General features: G+C 42.1%; 1 non-coding gene across 1 annotated transcript; it reads left to right on the top strand.

The window, feature by feature from the left end:
• The first annotated feature begins 4,758 nt into the window (after nt 1–4,758).
• LOC118485285 lies at nt 4,759–4,864 on the top strand. The gene has a single exon (XR_004875590.1). It is a non-coding gene; the product is annotated as a small nucleolar RNA R71 (small nucleolar RNA).
• Nucleotides 4,865–7,214: the final 2,350 nt, after the last annotated feature.

Genomic DNA, 7,214 nt, shown 5'->3' on the forward strand with positions numbered 1-7,214 from the left:
TGCTTGTTTGTTCGTTCGTCTTGAATATCAACATCTCCGAACCTTCCCACTCTTCGGACAACGTAAGGACCCATCCACTTGCTTTTTAGTTTCCCCGCAAACAATTTCAACCTTGAATTATACAACCACACCTTCTGACCCACTTCAAAGTTCTTTTTCTTTATCTTCGCATCATGAACTTTTTTAAGTTTGTCTTTGTACGCGGATGCACATTCATAGGCTTGATCTCTTATTTCCTCTATTTCATTCAATTGAAGCTTCCTTGCCCGACCCGCTTCATCATAGTTTGCGTTCACTGTTTTAATTGCCCAATACGCCCGGTGTGCCAACTCCATAGGCAAGTGACATCCTTTCCCATAAACCATCCGATAAGGAGTGGTATCAAGTGGAGTTTTGTAAGCCGTTCGGTAGGCCCACAACGCATCGTCAAGCTTGCTTGACCAATCCTTCCGATCCGTTCTCACCGTCTTCATTAAAATCTCTTTAATTTGCCGGTTGGAAACTTCGACTTGACCACTCGTTTGCGGGTGGTATGGTGTAGCAACGCGGTGGTTCACATTGTATCTCTTGAGTAACTTCCCAAAATTGAAATTCTTGAAATGTGACCCGCCATCACTTATTATCACCCTAGGCACACCAAAACGAGCAAAAATGTTAGATTGCACAAACTTACAAACAACGGAGTGATCATTGGTCCTTGTGGCAATAGCTTCAATCCATTTCGACACGTAATCGACCGCCACCAAAATGTATAAAAACCCATTTGAGTTTGGGAAGGGACCCATAAAGTCAATTCCCCAAACATCAAATACTTCTACTACCAAAATCGGGTTTAACGGCATTTCATCACGTTTCGAAATACTTCCCATTCTTTGACAATTGATGCAATTCCGGGCATACTCACAAGAATCCTTGAAAATCGTAGGCCAATAAAACCCACTAGATAACACCCGATAACCCGTCTTGTTCCCACTAAAATGCCCACCACACGCCGATGAATGAGCATGAATCAAAATCTCTAGAACTTCCGTTTCGGGAACACATCTTCGTATCACTTGATCGGCTCCGATTTTGAACAAGTCGGGTTCGTCCCATATGTATTGCTTCACTTGACTAAGAAATTGTTGTCGTCTCTTCCTAGTCCAATGATTTGGCATTGCACCCTTAGCCAAATAATTAACGTAATGGGCATACCAAGGTGCAACATAAGTAGAGACGGCTAACAAGTGCTCATCGGGAAACCGTTCATTGATTTCACTTGGGTCATCAACACCTTCCAACAGGATTCGGGACAAATGATCCGCAACAACATTTTCACATCCCTTTTTGTCCCGAATCTCAAGATCGAATTCTTGTAGTAAAAGCACCCAACGAATCAACCGGGGCTTTGCATCCTTCTTTTCCATCAAATATCGGACCGCGCTATGATCCGAATACACTATCACCTTGCTTCCCCAAATATAAGATCGAAACTTGTCCAAGGCATACACCACCGCTAATAATTCTTTCTCGGTTGTGGTGTAGTTAAGTTGCGCCTCGGACAATGTTTTGCTTGCATAGTATATCACCACCGGCTTTTTATCTACCCTTTGCCCCAAAACCGCTCCAATAGTTGTATCACTAGCATCACACATAATCTCGAACGGCTTTGACCAATCCGGTGGTTGCAAAATGGGAGCCTTCACCAACTGTTCCTTCAAAACATGAAACGCTTGCAAACATTCGTCAGTAAAATCAAATGGAACATCTTTTAATAATAAGTTACATAAAGGTTTTGTGATCACACTAAAGCCTTTAATAAACCTTCGGTAAAACCCCGCATGTCCCAAAAAAGATCTCACCCCCTTTACATTCTTTGGTGGGGGTAAAGATGAAATTACCCGAATCTTTGCTTTGTCTACCTCCATCCCCCGGTCCGAAATGACATGCCCCAAAACAATACCCTCTTGAACCATAAAATGGCTCTTTTCCCAACTTAGTACCAAGTTTGTCTCAACACACCTTTTTAAAACTTTTTCTAATTCATTAAGACAAGAGTCAAAACTTGGACCAAAAATGGAAAAATCGTCCATAAACACTTCAAGAGACTCCCCGACCATGTCCGAAAATATACTCATCATACATCTTTGGAATGTGGCGGGGGCGTTACATAATCCAAATGGCATTCGCCGAAAAGCAAATGTACCATATGGACATGTAAACGTGGTTTTGTGTTGGTCGTCCGGGTGAATAGCAATTTGGTTATATCCCGAATACCCATCCAAAAAGCAATAATATTTTTGACAGGAAAGTTTTTCAATTATTTGGTCAATGAAGGGTAACGGGAAATGGTCTTTTGAGGTAGCCGCGTTTAATTTGCGATAATCAATACACACTCGCCACCCGCTTACCGGGCGGGTGGCGATTTGCTCACCTTGTTCATCTTTCACTACTTGGATGCCGGACTTTTTAGGCACTACCTGTGTCGGACTTACCCATGCACTATCCGAAATGGGGTAAATGATCCCCGCATCCAACCACTTGATGACTTCTTTCTTCACCACCTCTCTCAAATTCGGATTTAACCTTCTTTGTGTTTCACGGGTCGGCTTCGCATCCTCGCTTGTAATAATCTTGTGCATCACAATGGATGGACTAATGCCTTTTAAATCGGCTATCGTCCACCCAATTGCCGCCTTATGAGCCTTTAACACCCGCATCAATTCTTCTTCTTGAGCTACCTCCAAGTTGGAAGCAATGATTACCGGTAAGGTATCATTCTCCCCCAAAAATGCATACTTTAAGTGCTTTGGTAGCTCCTTCAATTCTACACTTGGTGGACTTTCCAAAGAAGGCTTTGTGCCCGAATCAATTTCCACCGGTAATGTATCCGTTTGGTAAGTCCATGGTGGACTTCCTTCCTTCACCGCGAGAGCTTCTTGCTCCTTCTCTTCAACCTCTAACTCACATGTATGAACCTGCAAAGACATATCACAAACACAAGAACCCAAAATTTCTTCTTCGAACACCTTCGGGTCATAGCCATCTATAAAATCTGCCAAGAAACACTCATCACCATACACATTAGTACCGTTAGTAAAAACATTCAACCTCATTTTTCTATTACCGAATGTCATGTCAACTGTGCCATAACGACAATCAATAATAGCATGTGCGGTGTTCAAGAATGGCCGACCCAAAATAACATTTTGTTGTTGAATTGGGTCCGCGGATGAGTAATCTAGCACAAGGAAATCAACGGGATAATAAAATTCATCAACTTTAACTATAACATCCCGTACGATACCCCGGGGAAGTTTATGAGACAAGTCGGCTAATACAACCGTTGTCTCAACCCGCTTCAATGGACCAAAATCGTATTGGTCATATAACCCCCCCGGTAGGATACTTACTCCGGCTCCAAGATCCAATAATGCCCTCGTAGTTTGAAAATTTCCAACTTGAATATTTATTAAAGGCGTTCCCGGATCTTGTAACTTAGGAGGAAGGTCACCTTTTAATACCGCACTTACCCGCTCCGTCAAATCTACCAATTTAGGCACTTTTTGTTGCCTCTTTTGAGTACACAATTCCTTTAGAAATTTGGCGTAAGCGGGTACCTGTTTAATAGCTTCAAGCAAAGGAAGATTAATTTTAACCTGTTTGAATACCTCCCACATTTCCTCTTTTTGAGGACCCCGTTTTGAAATAAAATTCTTTTTACCCGGATCTAGCAAAGCCGAAGGAAACGGTACTTCACTAGACCCCTCACCCTCATTTACTTTTTCTTTAATAATTTCGGGTTTTTCAAAATTGGGTTTTTTAGAAGAAACAATGGGTGGTTCGTTTTCTTCCTCACTTTCTTGACCCGTTATATCCTCAACCACCCCTTCAACCAAATCCGGTGAAGGATTGGTTTTATACTCTTTCCCACTTCTCAAAACACTCACATGATGAATATTAACATTGTTACCTCTTGACGTACCGTGAGATGGATTTACCTTAGTGTCGCTTGGTAATTGACCTTTACCCTTCTTCAATTCGGACACTTCGGTTGCAAGTTGACCCATTTGAGTGGTCAAAGTTTGAATTGCTTTGTCTCGCGCCTCATCCTTTTGTATGCGTGCGTCATCCATTTGGTTCCTCTTTTGCATCTCCGCTTGCATACTCTTCAACATTTCCATCATTTCATTTCCACCCGAAGACCCCCCTTTTTCTTGACCCGCTTGGTATTGCCTTTGGTATCCTTGGTTGTTCCCACCTCTATATCCACCTTGATTATTGTAAGGTTGGTGCGAAACATAATTCCCTTGGCTACCTTGAAAGTTCGGGTTTGATTGATTCGAAGGGTTCCCATAACGAAAATTCGGATGATTTCTCAACCCGGGGTGATAAGTGTTAGAATTCATGTTGTAATTTCTACCACCCCCTCCTTGACCTTGAATGGCATGAACTTCTTCGAATTGCCCTTCAACCATTCCTTGGCAATTTTCCGCCGCATGACCTATTTCATTACACAATGCACAAACGTCATAAATTTGATTAGAAGTTTGTATATTACCGTCATCAACCGCGTGCACTTGTGTTCGAGTAACGGCCGGTCGTGCTCTCCTTGAAGCTTGAGCCTTTCTCTTTGAGGTGATCGCCATTTGTTCCAAAAATTCCCAATCCTCATGCTCATAATTTGTGCCAAAAGTTCCATTTGTGATGGACATCAAATCTCGTGCATCTTCGGCACACAACCCTTCATGAAAAGCGTTCATTAACTCCCAAAGCTCAATCCCATGATGTGGACAATTTTTAATCATCATGTTCAAATGCTCGAATGCTTCATGGAACATTTCGCCTTGTTGTTGTTGAAAGCTCCTCAATCCTTTTCTCGCATCATTGGTCTTTTGGGCGGTATAGAATTCGTCTAAGAATGTTTGTTGCATCTCCGCCCAAGTATAAATGGATGCTGAAGGCAAAGTGTAGAACCACTTCTTTGCCTTGTCCTCCAAAGAAAATTGAAATAGTACCAACTTGATATCATCGGCCGAAAAACCTTGACTCCCAAGAGTATTGCAAATTGAGTCATAGGCTTCCAAATGGAAATAAGGCTCCTCCGTTGCTAGCCCCTTATATTTCGGCAAACTTTGTAACGAATTGGTTCTTACTTCAAAAGTTCTCCCTTGGTTGTTATGAGGAATAACCACCGGTGAAGGATTGTGCGTTATCACCGGTCTAAAATGTGCTTCAATTCCCCTTGCATTTTCCCTAAGATGCCTCCTAGGCACACCAAATCGACCTCTTGGACGAACTTGACCCATTGGCCTTTGCATGGGCCCTTGTGGTACGATTGGTTGTTGAATTGGCCTTTGAATTTGCGGTTGCACCTGTTGTGGTCGAACTTGTTGCAAAGGAACCGGGCGTTGCATTTGCGGCCCTTGTGGCCTTGGCCTAATATGTTGAGGTATGAGTTGTTGTTGAACCCCACCAACATTTGGAATCACTTGTACTTGGCCTTGCGTATAACCGTACTCCCCTTGCTCTCCATCACCCCCATAACCGTATCCTTCTTCGTCAAAACCTTCAAATTCCTCATAACCTTCATCATACCCATCTCCTTGAATTCCCGATGATTGCCCAAATGGAATAGTCGAGTATTGCAAACCCGATTGATTTGGTGGTCGATACGGTGTAGCATGGACAATAGACGAAATTGGTGCCATAGTATGGCTCGAATATGATGGACCCGCACCCGGGAAAAAATGGGATAATGGTGGTATAGTAGTGGAAGGGTTAAAGGTGACGGTTGGTTCTTCTTGGGTAGTAATGGGCTGTGTGGTGTTGGTTGGTGTAACCTGTTGAGGTATGGTGGGTTCGGTAGTATTTGGTGGAATGGTAGTGTTAGGTGAAGGTTGAGTGGATGTTGGCATGAATGATGAGGTAAATTCACCCGTAGTGGGTGGTGGTGGTGGTGGATCCATGTATCGAATTGGTGTAACTGGTGTTGTTGGTGAACTATTGATTGTATTTTCCCTTAGCAAAATTCTGTTTGCTCGCAAAGTTCGCTCGATTTCCGGATCAAACGCCAATGGTGATAGCTTGTGAGAGCTCCTAGTACGCATGCACCTGTAAATACCTGCACACTAACACACCTCGCGTAAACCAGAAAAATAACAAACTTAAAGCACAAACAAAAATAACACACGTTGCGCACTACTCCCCGGCAACGGCGCCAAAATTTGACGTGATGTCGTGGTCACAATCAAATTTAATCCCAAAAACAACTATGTAAATAGTGGTAAGCGGGTATCGAACACAGGGAGTTTGTGGAAAATGTGTTATTTGAAAGTTATCTAAGTTAACTAAAATTAAACTAATTGCAAAAAAAATAAAATTCACGAGTTGTTTGGATTTGATTGGTTTTAAAAACTAAGATTAATTAACTAATTTGCGAAATGAAACTTGAAGTTGTAAACAATTGAGAAATAAACGACTATCTTGTGTATCCGGTTTGCTTCAACTTTTGTGTTAATCATTTAACTAGAAAGAACTACATAGACATAGTTCATGCATAAACAATTGCAGTGATGAAAGGGGACGAAGTACTCAGATTCCGAGAACGTGAGGTTGTCACCCGATGATCAATCAACCCTTACCCAAACCTAACTATACCCATGATATCCCGATTGCCAACGGCACCAAGAACGTATGGTTTCTAATTAGTTTAAAATAAGAATCAACCTGTTACTAACAATTGACTACACACCATAACAATCAATTTAAATGAAAAGAGATTGATATTCTAGAAATGCAAATAAGAACACAAAAGTCTAAACAAACCTTCACCACAAGATAGTCATTAAAGTACCTAGCCACTCATGGCTTTAACACACATCATGACAAAATAGAAAATAACAAACAATGTTCCCAAGTTTCACCAACAAAGACAAGAAATATAGTGCAAAGATTCTTCCCCAATGATTCTAGTGAAAAGATTATGCAAAAGATGTGTTTTTTATCTTCCAAGTGCTTCCTAAATAGTCCCCCACTCGTTTTCCTCAAGTAGTAACCGAAACCCATCATGAGACATCATAATTCTTCATAAACTGGACTTTAAATGCGGGGGTTATGACTTTGGAACAATCGGCGCCGTAAGCTACGCCGCCTGCCGTAGCTTACGGCACCCAGCAACTTGAAATGGTCAACATGGCACCGTAAGGTACGGCAAGCCGCCGTAGCTTACGGTG

The sequence above is a fragment of the Helianthus annuus genome, chromosome 12, assembly GCF_002127325.2.
Source record: "Helianthus annuus cultivar XRQ/B chromosome 12, HanXRQr2.0-SUNRISE, whole genome shotgun sequence".
Classification (NCBI taxonomy): Eukaryota; Viridiplantae; Streptophyta; class Magnoliopsida; order Asterales; family Asteraceae; genus Helianthus; species Helianthus annuus.